Below are 16551 nucleotides of genomic sequence, written 5' to 3' on the forward strand. Positions count from 1 at the left end.
GTTGACAAAATTGTTTCTACGTTTTCAAAATAAAAGCTCTAGCACAAAAATAGCAATCCATGCTTCCCTTTTGCGAAGGGCCATTCTTTTACTTTTATGTTGAGTCAGTTTACCTACTTCTTTCTATCTTAGAAGCAAACACTTGTGTTAACTGTGCATTGATTCCTACATACTTGCTTATTTGCATTCATCATATTACTTTGTGTTGACAATTATCCATGAGATAAACATGTTGAAGTTGAAAGCAACCGCTGAAACTTATATCTTCCTTTGTGTTGCTTCAAAGCTTTCTACTATGAATTTATTGTTTTATGAGTTAACTCTTATGCAAGACTTATTGATGCTTGTCTTGAAAGTACTATTCATGAAAAGTCTTTGCTATATGATTCAGTTGTTTAGTCATTATCATTACCATTGCTTTGAATCACTTCATTCATCTCATATGCTTTGCAATAGTATGCTCAAGATTATGTAAGTAGCATGTCACTTCAGAAATTATTCTTTTTATCGTTTACCTACTCGAGGGCGAGTAGGAACTAAGCTTGGGGATGCTGATACGTCTCCAACGTATCTATAATTTCTGATGTTTCATGCTAGTTTTATGACAATATCTACATGTTTTGTTCACACTTTATATCGTTTTGATGCATTTTCCGGAACTAACCTATTAACGAGATGCCGAAGTGCCAGTTCCTGTTTTCTGCTGTTTTTGGTTTCAGAAATCCTACAAAGGAAATATTCTCGGAATTGGACGAAATCAATGCCCAGTATCTTATTTTTCCCTGAAGCTTCCAGAGCACCGAAGAGGGGCCAGAGGGGAGCCAAGAGGGCCCCACCCCACAAGGCGGCGCGGCCAAGGGGGGGCGCCCCCCTACTGTGTGGGCCCACCAGGACCCCTCCGAGGCTGCCCTTCCGCCTACTTAAAGCCTCCGTCGCGAAAACCCTATACACATAAGCCACGATACGAGAAAAGTTCCAGAGCCGCCGCCATCGCGAAGCCAAGATTCGGGGGATAGAAGTCTCTGTTCCGGCACGCCGCCGGGACGGGGAATTGCCCCCGGAAGGCATCTCCATCGACACCACCGCCATCTTCATCGCCGCTGCTGTCTCCTATGATGAGGAGGGAGTAGTTCTCCCCCAAGGCTGAGGGCTCTACCGGTAGCTATGTGGTTCATCTCTCTCTCACATGTACTTCAATACAATGATCTCATGAGATGCCTTACATGATTGAGATCCATATGATGAGCTTTGTAATCTAGATGTCGTTATGCTATTCAAGTGGATTTTACTTATGTGATCTCCGGAGACTCCTTGTCCCACGTGTGTAAAGGTGACAGTGTGTGCACCGTGTGGGTCTCTTAGGCTATATTTCACAGAATACTTGTTCACTGGAATATGATTTGAGTTGGATATCTCTATGAAATTGTGGTGTGTTAGTACGTCCTATGAATGCTCATAGTGACAGCGTGGGGTGTTTATTAGTACTTGGGAATACATCTTTAAGGTTTGCTTTTGCAGCCCTACACGGTGAATTAGTGTTCGTTATCCTGCCAGAGAGTAATTCAGAATAGCATAGTGAAGTGCTTATATTTATATTCCTTTATGATAATATTGTTGAGAGTGTCCACTAGTGAAAGTATGATCCCTAGGCCCTGTTTCTAAGCATTGAAACACCGTTTCCAACAAGTTCTGTTACATGTTTGCTTGCTGCCATTTTTATTTCAGATTGCAATTACTATTTACAATCATCCATATTACTTGTATTTCACTATCTCTTCGCCGAACTAGTGCACCTATACATCTGACATGTGTATTAGGTGTGTTGGGGACACAAGAGACTTCTTGTATCGTAATTGCAAGGTTGCTTGAGAGGGATATCTTTGACCTCTACCTCCCTGAGTTCGATAAAACTTGGGTGATTCACTTAAGGGAAACTTGCTGCTGTTCTACAAACCTCTGCTCTTGGAGCCCCAACACTGTCTACAGGAATAGAAGCGTGCGTAGACATCAGGAGCGAAGTTCTTCTTGTGAGAAAGGAGATGCAATTCCCCCGGATGCCATAGGAAGGATGGGTGTTGGCATTCGCCGACCTCAAGAGCTACCTTCTATGAGTACCGGGGAAGGACCAAGTTCCACCCAAGTGGAGCCATCTACACCACAAGGCCAAGCTTCTTCCATTGACCATACAAGTGCAAGCCAACCTCTACAACAACCTCAAGTTCAACCTCAACAACTACAACAACAATCAAGTGCAAGCTCACCACAACAAGCTCAAGAACAACATCTACCACAAGCTCATCTTCCTCAACAACCAACATCAAGTGACCAAGGCCAAGCTTCAAGTTCTTCTCCGAATGGCTCGGGGATGATCTTTATGGACAATCCCATTCCTAGTACCCCCGAGTCATCCGGCTCTCATGATGATGATGATGCACCTTTCAACAACAATGAAGGTCAAGGCGAGGACCTAAATCGTGATGAAAGCGAAGAGGACCCACAAGAATCTACTCCTTTAGCCGATACTCGCCGTGAAGATCCTACTACAAGACACTTGCACCTCAAGTCCCATTCTTTGCGTAATGTCATTGGTGATCTAAAGAGCAAAGTAACCACCCAGAGGCAACTAGCAAACTTTTGTGAGCACCACGCATTTGTCTCTATGGTGGAACCACTCAAGGTTAATGATGCGCTTGAAGATCCCGATTGGTTGATTGCAATGCAAGAGTAACTCAACAACTTCAAGAGGAATGATGTGTGGACTCTCATGAAGCGATCCCATCATTGCCGCAATGTTATCGGCACCAAATGGGTCTTCAAGAACAAGCAAGATGAACATGGCATCTTCATCCGCAACAAAGCAAGATTGGTGGCACAAGGCTATTCTCAAGTTGAAGGCGTGGACTTTGGTGAAACTTTTGCACCCGTTGCAAAGCTTGAGTCCATCCGTATCCTTTTGGCCTTTTCCTCTCATCATGGCTTCAATTTGCAACAAGTGGATGTTAAGAGTGCTTTTCTTAATGGTCATTTACATGAGGAGGTATATGTGAAGCAACCCCCGGGGTTCGAGGACCCTCATTTCCCGGACCATGTCTTCAAGCTCAAAAAGGCCCTATATGGACTCAAACAAGCTCCTAGAGCTTGGTATGAGCATCTAAAGGAGTTGCTTGTAGACCCTGGTTTCGAAGTGGGGAAAATCGATCCCACTCTTTTTACTAAGAAAGTCAATGGGGAGCTTTTCGTATGCCAACTTTATGTAGATGACATCATATTTGGCTCGACTAACACAAAGTTCAATGATGAGTTTGCTAAGTTGATGACAAATAGGTTTGAGATGTCAATGGTGGGTGAACTCAAGTACTTCTGATGAGGTCTAAGACCCCGTGTGTGGCCCGATCTCGCGGATTGACTTCGAAACCAAGGGGGAGAGATGGGAGAACGCGAGGAACACGAAGAACGCGACGAACACGAGGAACTCCGAGACTCACGCGCGCACACCAACCCGATACACCCGATGCTTACCTCCGTGGCTCGATGGACCACGCCAATAGAATCTCCGAGGAAGAGGCACGAGGCGGAATTCCCGGAGAGAGATTGGGGTTGGAGAAGAAGAGCTTGATGAGGGAGAGAGAGTATCTTGTACTAGAATCTCACTCAACAAGATCCAAATCAACAACCAAGGTGCCTTGATTACAGAGGGATGATAACCCAAGGGAGACTAAGCTCAAAGGTAGGTTTGAGTTCAAAACAAGTCTAAAGAGGTCAAGGGGCGTCCTGGGGGCTTATATAGTCTTACAAGGCGTCACGGGCCGAAAAGGTACAAGTAAAACAAGTTCGGGCCGATTTGGCGACTTAAGTCGTGCAGGCCGGTCAGGAGGCCGGTCAGACCGGGCCTGGGACCGGGCAGGCCGGTCCAGACCGGGCCTGGGACCGGGCGGCAACCGGACGAGGTTCCGGGGCCCCGGGATAGTGCCCGGATGGCACAAGCGGGAAATCCGGTTTGGACCGGGTGGCCCGGTCAGGAGGCCGGTCAGACCGGGCTCTGGACCGGGTGGCCCGGTCAGGAGGCCGGTCAGACCGGGTTCTGGACCGGCCGGCCATCTTCTCTTCCTTGTGCTCTTCGGGCGACTTCCGGTCCAGCTCCATGTCCATCTTCACGTCCAGCTGCTTCTCTCCTCCCTTTGGTCATGGCGTGTCCTCCTCTCCGTGATCTTGATGCTCCTTGTACCTAATGACACATAGCACGTCGGCATGAGGTAGTAATCCATCCAAAGGGGTACCGAGATCAAGGGTAGTAAGGAGCGAGTAAACCTCATCATGAAGAGCTTTAACTCGGGCTCGCGTCATTGGTCCACTTGGGGGACTTGTTGGTCTTGGTGTGGGAGTGACCGAAGGCCACCCCGCATCATCTCCCCCCCCCCTTGGGAAAGAGTCGTCCTCGACTCTTGTTCCTCCTCATCTTCATGATATGGCGATAAGTCCGCAACGTTGAATGTGTTGCTCACCAAGTACTTGGAGGTGGGGATGTCGATGACGTAAGCGTTGTTGTTGATGCGTTTGAGGACCTTGAAGGGGCCATCTCCTCTTGGCTTGAGCTTCGAGTTGCGTTCATGAGGGAATCTTTCCTTCCGGAGGTGGATCCAAACGAGGTCGCCTTCTTGAAATATGCTGATGTAGCCCCGCTCACCGACGACGCTACACCAAGACCAACAAGTCCCCCAAGTGGACCGATGACACGGGCTCGAGTCAAAGCGCTACATGATAAGGTGAACTCACTCCTCACTACCCTTGATCTCGATACCCCTTTGGATGGGCTGCTACCTCAGGCCGATATGCTTTGTGTTATCAGATATGAACCTCGAGAGAAGGACATCACAGCAGACCCGAAGATGGACAAGGAAGAAGGAGAAGAAGAGTCCCAGCTGAAGGACGCCCCTCAGGGCCGGCAACTGCGGCCTCCGGTGCCGGCAGCTGCCAGGCTGCTCACCCCGACGCTGCCGGCCTCAAGTCCCGGCCTTTGCCGGCCTGCTCACCCCGGCACTACCGGCCTCCGGACCCCGGCACTGCCGGCCCCTCCAGCTAAAGACTCGAAGAGAGCCAAGACCGGCACTGCCGGCCTGGAACCAGCGGCACTGCCGGCCCCACCGGCACTGCCGGCCCATCCTCACCGGCACTGCCGGCCCATCCTCACCGGCACTGCCGGCCCCACCCCTGTTGACTTCATCTCAACCGTCGATTTCGCATCCATGGACCAGGATAATTTATGTAATTCTGACTTTACCCCTGTACGAATCTGGGTCTATAAATACCTCACCCCTTCCTCCAGATTAGGGTTGGAGATGAACTAAGAAGAAACTTGAGCTTTGCTCTTACCCATGTGGGAAACCCTAGATCTATGATCTTGTATCCACCCGGGCTCCTTATCGACGCGTGATGATCTCTTTGGTGACTTCTACCGTTTGTTGATCTTTTGCTTGCACTTCTACCTTTTGGTCTTTTGCTTGCACTTCTATCAACCTTCCGGTCTTTTCACCCTTCTAGATCTCGTGTGTTTCGATTTGTCGATCTCTTTGCGGGACTTCTACCGGAAGGTCTTTTCTCGCAACCTCTATCGAGTAGGTGTATCGGGCCTACGAGGAAAAACCGGTTTGTGTGCGTGTGTGTGTTGTATCCCCACGAATTCCCCTCCGTGTTCGTCGTGTTCATCGTGTTCATCCACCTCCCCCACGAAATCCACCCAAATCCGTGAAGATCGGGCACATCCCCAGGCTTAGCCCTTATCATATGGTATCAGCAGCTCTTTGGTTGCCACGGATTTGACCCCCACATCACCAATTTCGCCCAAAAAAATTTCCCAAAAAATAGCTCCAAATTGGCCTTGGATCGATCTCTCGATTTGTTGAGTTATTTGTGGTTTTGTTCCAATAGAAACTTGTCTTTGGTGTTGATCTACTATTCCCCCAACTTTTCCCACCAGTTTGTGCCAATTTTCCCACGAAATCGAAGATTTTCGGTCGATTTTCCGCCAAATCGACGAACAGCAATGAGGCCGGCATCGCCGCCCCAAAATCGCCGGCTTGGCCGGTCAGGCCGGCTGCTTGCCGCCCAACGCCCGGCATCGCCGCTGGCCCCGAAATTTTTCACACTTTCTTCGTTTTCGTTTTGGCACTTCCCATTTGTGTTTGGTCTTCGGTTTTGAGTGCCATTTCAGCTACCACAAGCTTCCGCAACATCGACAACGACGACGGCACCCCGAGGATTCAAGCGGTTCATTTGACACCTTCACCACCATAGCAAGTTCAAGATCATCGGCCACCATCATCAAGTGGTATAACTTGCTCCTAACTTGTAGCCCTAGCCTCTTTTGCGTATCTCTCCTATCGAGAGTGGCTTTCTAGTGTTGCGAAGCATTGCGCAAGCGTCCCGACCGTGAGGGTGTGCGTGTGTTGAGCAAAGCTTCGAAGCAAGCTCGTGTGAAAAGATAAGCAAAAGAAGTGTGACATATAGTAGTATCCTTACATAGTGAGAAAAAGAAAAAGAAAAATACAAAAAGAGAAAAAGAAAAAGTGTGTGAGTGACACCTATACACAAAAGAGTCCAAAGCTTTTAAGCAAAAGAGAGAAAAGAGAAGAGAGGCGTCTTGCGCAAATCTTGTTGCTTCTCAATTTTGCAACCAAGCCACGGTCTCCCTTGCGTTGGCGTGACACCGAGCTAGTAGTCTTCGTTAGGACCATTTTGTTCTTGCTCATTTTCCAAGTCGCGCTAACCCCATTTTGTCCCACGCGTGTGTTCCTCCTTGTGTATGCCTTTTGGTGATCACCGCCTTTGACTTGTGACTTTTGGATCTTACCCACTTTTGACAATAGACTTTTCGTTTGGTTCTTCCATTTGGCTTTCCACATCCATACCTAACACCATATAGAGTTTTTGTTTTTGTGTGTGTAACCGGTTGCTCCTCACTTTGATACACCTTTTCGATTTTGGTTTGCAAGTTTTGACATTCTTGGTAGTCTTTCCTAACCACCCACCACATAGTTCTTGTTTTAGTTGTAACCATGTCTAGTGGAGAAGGGAACCAACTACCGATGACGCGGCACCAACATTGGATAGCTACTCAAGCCGTCCACGCCAAGCTAAATCAATTTGAAACCATGCTCAAGGATACCAATGTCCGCTATGAAGAAAGAGCTCAAGTGCAAAGGAATGACCTCAACAATCAAGTACAAGACCTCAATGAGAAGATTGAAACTCAAGGCAATGAGTTGAAGGCCACACTTGCCATACAAGGTCAAGAAACAAGGGAAATGAAGACGGCGTTGGACAATATCCTCCACACACTCAATCGCCAAGAAGAGAGAAGACACCACTCAAGGTCTTCGCGCTCACATAGCTCAAGGTCAAGAGCTCCTACACCATCTCGCCATGATTCTAATGAAGACCCACGCCACCATAATGTGGATGTTCAAGTGCTTCACCAACAAGCTCAAGAAGCGGAACAAGCTCGCCTTCGACTTGTCCATGAACGTCAACGCCTTGAAGAAGAGCGCCTTCACCAAGAGGACCTCAATGCTCAATTCCATCAAGAGCAAGAACGCCTTCGCCATGATCAAGAGCTAGTTCGAGCAAGGGAACAAGAGCGCCTCCGCCATGAACAACAAGCACTTGAAGAACAAGAGCGGCAACGACAAGTGCAAGAAGCTCAAGCTAGAAGACAACGCCTTCATGAAGAGGAAGAAAGGCAAGCGCACCAAGAGCGCCAAATCATCAATGTTGTTCGTCCTCAACGCCCTCAAGGTCAAGATAATCGCCGCCATCATGATGATCACCCTCATGCTAGAAGACCTCCTCCAAGGGCAAGAAATGACGACTCAAGTCATCACCAAGCATCAAGTGAAGAAAGTGTGATGCCTCGACGACGCCACAACAATGATGATCAAGATGAAGGTCATGGAAGACCACCTCCTCGTCAACAACATAGCAACAACAATAGAGATGCTCAAGGTCCACAACATCCACCTCAACAACGTCAAGATATGGTTGAAGAAAGACCACCTCCTAGGCGCAATGACCGCAATGAAGAGGAAATCTTTGGGAAGCTCAAGTTCACCATGCCCAAATTCCACGGAGAAGAAGACCCCGATGCATACCTCTCTTGGGTTCTCAAGGTTGACAAGATATTCCGCATACACAACTTCTCCGAAGCAAAGAAAGTGGCCATGGCATCACTAGAGTTTGAAGGGTATGCAAATGTGTGGTGGGAAGAAGTGAACAAGAAGCGTGACAAGGAAGCTCTAGACCCCATTGCTACATGGGAAGAGATGCAAGAAGTCATGCACAAACGCTTTGTGCCCAACCATCACAAACGCGACCTCTTCAACAAGCTTACCCAACTCAAGCAAAGCTACAAGTCCGTTGAGGAATACTACAAGGAGATGCACATGACAATGATGAGTGCAAATGTGGACGAGCGAGAAGAGCAAACAATGGCAAGATTCTTGAATGGATTGAACATTCCCGTCAAGCGGATAGTGGAATTCTTGCCTTACACCAACATGGTTGAATTGCTTCATCAAGCTAGAAGAGCCGAGCGCCAAGTGCGAGAAGACATAGCAAGTGCAAAAACAAAGTCTTTCTTCGCCGCAAGAAATGAAACAAATACCTCCTCAAGCATCAAGAACACAAGTGCTATGGCTCCCAAGGATCCTCCTAAGCAAATGAAGCGTGCCTTCAAGACAACAAGCTTCAAGCCGGATCAATCAACTATGTCCTCCAAAGCTTCCACGGGATCTAGTAACATCACTTGCTTCAAGTGTGGAGCTCAAGGACATAAATCCTTTGAATGCAAGAACACAAGAGTTATGATAACTCGAGATGATGGAGATGTGGAGTACTTGAGTGAAGGCGAATATGAAGCCTTGGTACAAGCCGCAACCAATCATGAAGATGATGACTTGGAAGACCAAGAGCAAGTCCTATGTGTGCATGATGCAAGCCCGTCCCTTGTGGTGACCAAAGTGTTGACAACCCATGCACTTCCCAATGAAGATCAAAGGTGCAACATCTTCCAAACAAGAGCCGGAATCAATGGCAAGTCAATAAAGGTTATCATCGATGGAGGGAGTTGCCACAATCTTGCAAGCACCGAACTATGTTCCAAGCTCAACCTCACACTCCGGAAACACCCCCATCCTTACCATGTGCAATGGCTAAGTGACAATGGAAATGTCAAGATACAACACACCGTCTCCGTATCCTTCAAGATTGGCGCCTATGAAGACACCGTTGATTGTGATGTAGTGCCCATGACGGTGTGCCACATGCTACTTGGTCGCCCTTGGCAATATGACAAAAGAGCAAGCCATGATGGCTACACAAATGCCTATAGCTTCAAGGTCGGCGACAAGACGTTCATCCTACGCCCAATGACTCCTAGCCAAGTAATTGCGGACAATGCAAAGGCTTTAGCGAGGGCTAAGGAAGCTACCATCACTAGTGAGATGAGTGGTGAGAGAGTGACCCACCAAAAGGAAAGTGAGCGCCACAAGCCATATATGAGTGAGATGAAGAGTGTCCTCATAGCTACCAAGAGTGAGATGAGAGAATTGCACCACAACCCATCCACCATATTGCACTACGTGCTCATTTGCAAGGGGCCATCTTCGGAGACTAACAACTTAACAACACCTCCTTCGTCTTTGTTGTCTCTTTTGAAGGAGTTCCAAGATGTCTTCTGACGAGCTTCCTCATGGACTACCACCGCTTCGAGGGATTGAGCACCGCATCGACCTCATACCGGCGCTCCTCTACCAAACCGCGCCGCCTACCGCACCAACCCCGAAGACACAAAGGAGATTCAACGCCAAATACAAGACCTCCTCGAAAAAGGGTATGTTCGTGAAAGCCTAAGCCCTTGTGCGGTTCCGTGATTCTTGTTCCTAAACCGGATGAGACGCAACGAATGTGTATGGATTGTCGCCCCATCAATGCCATTACCGTTCGCTACCGCCATCCCATTCCGCGTTTAGATGACATGCTTGATGAATTGAGCGGTGCCACGATTTTCTCTAAGATTGATTTGCGTAGTGGTTACCATCAAATCCGCATGGCTATTGGTGATGAATGGAAAACGGCATTCAAGACCAAACTCGGCCTCTATGAATGGCTCGTTATGCCTTTTGGTCTTTCCAATGCTCCATCTACTTTCATGCGCCTCATGAATCACATCTTGCGTCCTCTCATTGGCAAGAGCGTGGTTGTCTACTTCGATGATATTCTTATTTATAGCAAAAACCTCGAGGACCATGTGCAACATGTGAGAGAAGTCTTGTGCATCTTGCGACATGAAAAGCTTTATGCTAACCTCCCTAAATGCACATTTGCTCAAAACAAATTGTTTTTTCTTGGCTTTGTGGTTTCCGCTAATGGTATTGAAGTTGATTCTTCTAAGGTTGAGGCCATCCACAATTGGCCAACTCCTACCAATGTTGCTCAAGTCCGAAGTTTCCATGGACTCGCCGGTTTTTACCGCCGCTTTGTGAAAGATTTTAGCACCATTGCTTGCCCTTTGAATGAGCTTACCAAGAAGAATGTTCCGTTTGCTTGGGGCAAGGCCCAACAAAATGCTTTTGATGAGTTGAAGAAACGCCTTACCGAGGCACCACTCCTTGTTCTTCCAAACTTTTCCAAAACTTTTGAGATTGAGTGCGATGCAAGTGGACTCGGTATTGGTGGAGTGCTTATGCAAGATGGAAAACCCGTGGCATACTATAGCGAGAAGTTAGATGGCGCACGCCTCAACTATCCTATATATGACAAGGAACTTTATGCTTTGGTTCGTGTTCTTGAAGTTTGGCAACACTATCTTTGGCCAAAAGAGTTTATTATCCACTCCGACCATGAGTCTTTGAAATATTTGAAAAGTCAACACAGTTCATTGAGTCCTTTCCATATGTGATCAAATACAAGAAGGGCAAGGACAATGTTGTGGCGGATGCTCTTTCCCGCAAACTCACCCTCTTACTCACTCGCTTGGATATTAGTGTTTTGGGTCTTGATGAAATCAAAGATTTATATGCTTCCGATGTTTTCTTTGGCCCAATCTTTGCAAAGTGTTCTAGTGAGAAGGGCATCGATGATTTCTATTTGCACCAAGGATTCTTGTTCAAGGGCAACAAACTTTGTATTCCTATGTCGTCGCTTCGCCTTTTGCTCTTACAAGAATCGCATGGTGGTGGTCTTATGGGACACTTTGGAAGAGACAAGACATATGCCATGCTCTCCACTCACTATTATTGGCCAAGAATGAAGCGCGATGTGGAGCGCCTTTGCCGACGGTGTACAACATGCTTACAAGCTAAGTCAACTTCCAACCCCTATGGTCTTTATACACCATTGCCTATTCCTCATGCTCCTTGGTCCGACATTAGTATGGATTTTGTGTTAGGATTGCCTAGAACTAAATATGGTCATGATTCCATTTTTGTAGTGGTTGATCGATTCTCTAAAATGGCACATTTCATACCATGCTCTCGAACGGATGATGCTTCACACATTGCTTCCTTGTTTTTTAGGGAAATTGTGAGACTCCACGGTGTACCAAGAAGCATTGTGTCGGATTGAGACGTCAAGTTTATGAGTTATCTTTGGAAGTCGCTCATGGCAAAGTTTGGAGTGAAGCTCTTATTCTCATCATCCTCGCACCCGCAAACGGACGGCCAAACCGAAGTGGTGAATCGAAGCCTCTCCACCCTACTACGAGTCCTTGTCAAGAAGAATTTGAAGTCATGGGAAGATTGTATCCCGCATGCGGAGTTTGCCTACAACCGCGCCAAGCACACTACTACAATGAGAAGCCCGTTCATGGTTGTCTATGGCTTTGAGCCTCCTACGGCGATTGACTTCCTTCCTCTACCGCTACATGAGCAAGTGAACATGGACATCGACAAGAGAGCACAATACATGAAGAAGCTACATGAAGATACAAGGGAAACAATCGAGCAACAAGTTCTTCGTCAAGCAACACGCCTCAACATGAAGAAAAAGGCACGGATCTTCAAGGAAGGAGACCTAGTGTGGTTACATCTTCGCAAGGACCGTTTCCCTCAAGAACGAAACTCCAAGCTCAAGCCCCGAGGCGATGGTCCCTTCAAGGTCCTCAAGCGAATCAACGACAACGCCTACGTCATCGACATACCAACATCCAAGTACTTGGTGAGCAACACATTCAATGTGTCCGACCTCTCGCCATACCATGAAGATGAAGAGACGTTAGAGTCGAGGACGACTCTTTCCCAAGGGGGGGGAGATGATGTAGCCCCGCTCACCGACGACGCTACACCAAGACCAACAAGTCCCCCAAGTGGACCGATGACACGGGCTCGAGTCAAAGCGCTACATGATAAGGTGAACTCACTCCTCACTACCCTTGATCTCGATACCCCTTTGGATGGGCTGCTACCTCAGGCCGATATGCTTTGTGTTATCAGATATGAACCTCGAGAGAAGGACATCACAGCAGACCCGAAGATGGACAAGGAAGAAGGAGAAGAAGAGTCCCAGCTGAAGGACGCCCCTCAGGGCCGGCACTGCCGGCCTCCAGGCACCGGCACTGCCGGCCTGCTCACCCCGGCACTGCCGGCCTCAAGTCCCCGGCACTGCCGGCCTGCTCACCCCGGCACTACCGGCCTCCGGACCCCGGCACTGCCGGCCCCTCCAGCTGAAGACTCGAAGAGAGCCAAGACCGGCACTGCCGGCCTGGAACCAGCGGCACTGCCGGCCCCACCGGCACTGCCGGCCCATCCTCACCGGCACTGCCGGCCCCACCCCTGTTGACTTCATCTCAACCGTCGATTTCGCATCCATGGACCAGGATAATTTATGTAATTCCGACTTTACCCCTGTACGAATCTGGGTCTATAAATACCTCACCCCTTCCTCCAGATTAGGGTTGGAGAGGAACTAAGAAGAAACTTGAGCTTTGCTCTTACCCATGTGGGAAACCCTAGATCTATGATCTTGTATCCACCCGGGCTCCTTATCGACGCGTGATGATCTCTTTGGTGACTTCTACCGTTTGTTGATCTTTTGCTTGCACTTCTACCTTTTGGTCTTTTGCTTGCACTTCTATCAACCTTCCGGTCTTTTCACCCTTCTAGATCTCGTGTGTTTCGATTTGTCGATCTCTTTGCGGGACTTCTACCGGAAGGTCTTTTCTCGCAACCTCTATCGAGTAGGTGAATCGGGCCTACGAGGAAAAACCGGTTTGTGTGCGTGTGTGTGTTGTATCCCCACGAATTCCCCTCCGTGTTCGTCGTGTTCATCGTGTTCATCCACCTCCCCCACGAAATCCACCCAAATCCGTGAAGATCGGGCACATCCCCTGGCTTAGCCCTTATCATATGCGTTCCTTCTTCTTGGCGTTGAGGCGGGTAGCTTGACGATGCACATGTTCTTGAATGGTAGCTCTTGTTTCTTCATGAAGTTTCTTCACGGCGGCGGTGCGCTTGTCGAAATCCATGTTGATACGCTCATGAAGGGGGAGCGGGAGTATGTCGAGTGCCGTGAGCGGCTCAAACCCGTAGACGACCATGAAGGGACTCCTTGATGTAGTCGAGTGCTTGGCGCGGTTGTAGGCGAACTCCGCGTGTGGAAGACATTCTTCCCATGACTTCAAGTTCTTCTTCACGAGAATGCGTAGGAGGGTGGAGAGGCTTCGATTGACCACTTCCGTTTGGCCGTCCGTTTGCGGGTGCGAGGATGATGAGAATAAGAGCTTCACTCCAAACTTTGCCATGAGCGACTTCCAAAGATAACTCATGAACTTGACGTCTCGATCTGACACAATGCTTTGCGGTACTCCATGTAGGCGAAAAATTTCCCTGAAAAACAAAGAAGCAATGTGTGAAGCATCGTCGCTCTTATGGCAAGGTATGAAATGAGCCATCTTAGAGAATCTATCCACTACCACGAATATAGAATCATGACCATGCTTAGTACGAGGCAATCCTGGAACAAAATCCATGCTAATATCGGTCCATGGTGCATGTGGAATAGGCAAAGGAGTGTAAAGGCCATAAGGGTTGGAGGTAGACTTAGCTTGTAAGCATGTGGTGCACCGGCGGCAAAGGCGTTCGACGTCGCGGTACATTCTTGGCCAATAGTAGTGGGTTGAGAGCATGGCATATGTCTTCTCTCGACCAAAGTGTCCCATAAGACCACCTCCATGTGACTCTTGCAAAAGCAATTTTCGAAGCGAAGACTCGGGAATGCAAATCTTGTTAGCTTTGAACAAGTAGCCATCATGCAAATAGAAATCATCCACTCCTCGCTCAACGGAGCACTTCTCAAAAATTGGAGCAAAGAAAGAATCGGAAGGATAGAGTTCTTTGATCTCTTCAAGTCCCAAAACATGAAAATCCAAACGAGTTAACAAAAGGGTGTTTTTGCGGGAAAGAGCATCCGCCACAACATTGTCCTTGCCCTTCTTGTATTTGATCACATATGGGAAGGACTCAATGAACTCGACCCATTTTGCATGTCGTTTGTTCAAGTTGTGTTGGCTTTTCAAATATTTCAAGGACTCATGGTCGGAATGAATGATAAACTCTTTTGGCCAAAGATAGTGTTGCCAAACTTCAAGAACACGAACCAAAGCGTAGAGCTCCTTGTCATATATAGGATAGTTGAGGCGTGCGCCATCTAACTTCTCACTATAGTATGCCACGGGTTTGCCCTCTTGCATAAGAACACCACCAATACCAAGCCCACTTGCATCACACTCAATCTCAAAAGTTTTTGCAAAATTTGGAAGAACAAGAAGGGGAGCTTCGGTAAGGCGTTTCTTCAACTCATCAAAAGCATTTTGTTGGGCCTTGCCCCAAACAAACGGAACATTCTTCTTGGTAAGCTCATTCAAAGGGCAAGCAATGGTGCTAAAATCTTTCACAAAGCGACGATAGAAACCGGCAAGTCCATGGAAGCTTCGGACTTGACCAACACTTGTAGGAGTAGGCCAATTGTGGATGGCCTCTACCTTGGAAGAATCAACTTCAATCCCATTAGCGGAAACCACAAAGCCAAGGAAAACCAATTTGTTTTGAGCAAATGTGCATTTAGGGAGGTTAGCATAAAGCTTTTCATGTCGCAAGATGCACAAGACCTCTCTCACATGTTGCACATGGTCCTCGAGGTTTTTGCTATAAATAAGAATATCATCGAAGTAGACAACCACGCTCTTGCCAATGAGAGGACGCAAGATGTGATTCATGAGGCGCATGAAAGTTGATGGAGCATTGGAAAGACCGAAAGGCATAACGAGCCATTCATAGAGACCGAGTTTGGTCTTGAATGCCGTTTTCCATTCATCACCAATAGCCATGCGGATTTGATGGTAACCACTACGCAAATCGACTTTAGAGAAAATCGTGGCACCACTAAGTTCATCAAGCATGTCATCTAAACGCGGAATGGGATGGCGGTAACGGACGGTAATGGCATTGATGGGGCGACAATCCATACACATCCGTTGCGTCTCATCCGGTTTAGGCACAAGAATCACGGGAACCGCACAAGGGCTAAGGCTTTCGCGGACGTACCCTTTGGCGAGGAGATCTTGAATTTGGCGTTGGATCTCCTTGGTCTCTTCGGGGTTGGTGCGGTAGGCGGCACGGTTTGGAAGCGGAGCGCCGGGTATGAGGTCGATGCGGTGTTCTATGCCTCGGAGTGGTGGTAGTCCATGAGGGAGCTCGTCGGGGAAGACGTCTTGAAACTCCTTCAAAAGAGACAACAAAGACGAAGGAATGTTGGTTAAGTCGTTAGTCGCCGATGATGGTCCCTTGCATATGAGCACGTAGTGCAATATGGTGGATGGGTTCTCTTGGAGCTCTCTCCACTCACTCTTGGTGGCTAGAAGGACACTCTTGGACTCACTCATATATGGCTTGTGGCGCTCACTCTCTTTGTGGTGGGTCGCTCCCTCTCCTCTCATCTCACTATGGTGGGTGCGGAGTTGTGCCCTCGCTAAAGCCTTCGCATTATCCGCGATGATTTGGCTAGGAGTCATCGGGCGCAACTCGAACTTCTTGTCGTTGACCTTGAAGGTGTATGTGTTGGAGAGTCCATCATGTATAGCCTTCTTGTCATATTGCCAAGGGCGGCCAAGCAACATGTGGCACACCGTCATGGGTACCACGTCACACTCGATAGTGTCCTCATAAGGTCCGATCTTGAAAGTGACGGTGACGGTATGTTGTATCTTGACGTTGCCCTTGTCACTCAACCATTGGATATGGTAAGGGTGAGGATGCTTGCGGAGAGTGAGGTTGAGCTTCTCACACAACTCGGTGCTCGCAAGGTTATGGCAACTTCCACCATCTATGATGACCTTGATCGATTTTCCACCAATTCCGGCACGGGTTTGGAAGATGTTGCAACGTTGTTCTTCCATATCATGAGGTTGTGTGGTTAGCACCCTTGTGACCACAAGTGAGGGACTTGGGTCATGCTCACATAAGAGAGGATCTTCTCCACTTTCTTGCTCATAAGCTTCTTCACTTT

Source organism: Lolium perenne, chromosome 3 (genome assembly GCF_019359855.2).
Source record: "Lolium perenne isolate Kyuss_39 chromosome 3, Kyuss_2.0, whole genome shotgun sequence".
NCBI lineage: Eukaryota > Viridiplantae > Streptophyta > Magnoliopsida > Poales > Poaceae > Lolium > Lolium perenne.